This window comes from Cyprinodon variegatus, unplaced genomic scaffold, assembly GCF_000732505.1.
Source record: "Cyprinodon variegatus isolate N-32 unplaced genomic scaffold, C_variegatus-1.0 Scaffold1271, whole genome shotgun sequence".
Lineage (NCBI taxonomy): Eukaryota > Metazoa > Chordata > Actinopteri > Cyprinodontiformes > Cyprinodontidae > Cyprinodon > Cyprinodon variegatus.
Genome location: NW_015151724.1, coordinates 100,877 through 101,869, shown reverse-complemented (window position 1 = coordinate 101,869; position 993 = coordinate 100,877).

Below are 993 nucleotides of genomic sequence, written 5' to 3'. Positions count from 1 at the left end.
TGCTGAGCCCGGGCCTGCGTCTGGGGCTACCTCCCCTGAGGAGGAGCAGCTGAAGCCTCGTACCAGAACCTCTGCCGGCAAAGGCCTTTCACGCCTCTTCTCCTCTTTCCTCAAACGGCGCTCTCAGTGCTCGGAAGGCGAAGGCTTTGAGGCTGAGAAAGAGAGCGACGAAAAGGCAGACAAAGAGAAAGCTGACAACACCGAAGAAGAGAAGGTGGAAGAGGTGAAGAGTGAAGACAAGGAGTCTAAAGCAGTGGAGGAAAAATCAGAAACCAAAGAAGTTAAAAAGAAAGAAGAGGAAAAAAGTGAACAAAAACAGGAGGTAAAGAAAGTGGAAGAAAAGGTTGAGAAGAAAGGCAGTAAAAAGAAAAAGAAAGAAGCAAAGAAGAAAGCAGAGGAAAAGGATGAAGGCAAAGTGAAAAAGGACGAGACAAAAAAAGAGGAAGAAAAGTCAGAGAAGCATGAGGAGCCAAAGGAGGAAAAGGTGAAGACAGCTGTAGAAAAAGAAGAAGCAAAACCAGAGGCAAAAGAAGAAGAAAAGAAACAGACATCTGAGGTTAAAGACAAAGGAGCGGAGGCCGGAAAGAAAGAAGGAGGAAAGGTTGACAAGAAGGAGGCAAAAAAAAAAGAGAAGGAAGAAAAGCTGAAGAAAAAGGAGGAGGAAAAAGCAAAAAGAAAGGCAGAAGAAGAAGAGAGGATAAAAAAGAGAGAAGAGGAGAAGGCAAAGAAAAGAGAAGAAGAAAAAGCCAGAGAGGCTGAAAAGTTGAAAAAAAGAGAGGAGGAAAAGGCCAAAAAGAGAGAGGAGGAAAAAGCTAAGGAGGAAAAAGCTAAAGAAGACAAGACAAAAAAGGAGGAGGAAAACACTAAAGAGGAAAAAATTAAAGAAGACAAGACGAAAAAGGAGGAGGAAAACACTAAAGAGGAAAAGGCAAAAAAGAAGGAAGAGGAAAAACCAAAAGAGGAGAAACAAGAGGAAAAAGCAAAACAATTGGA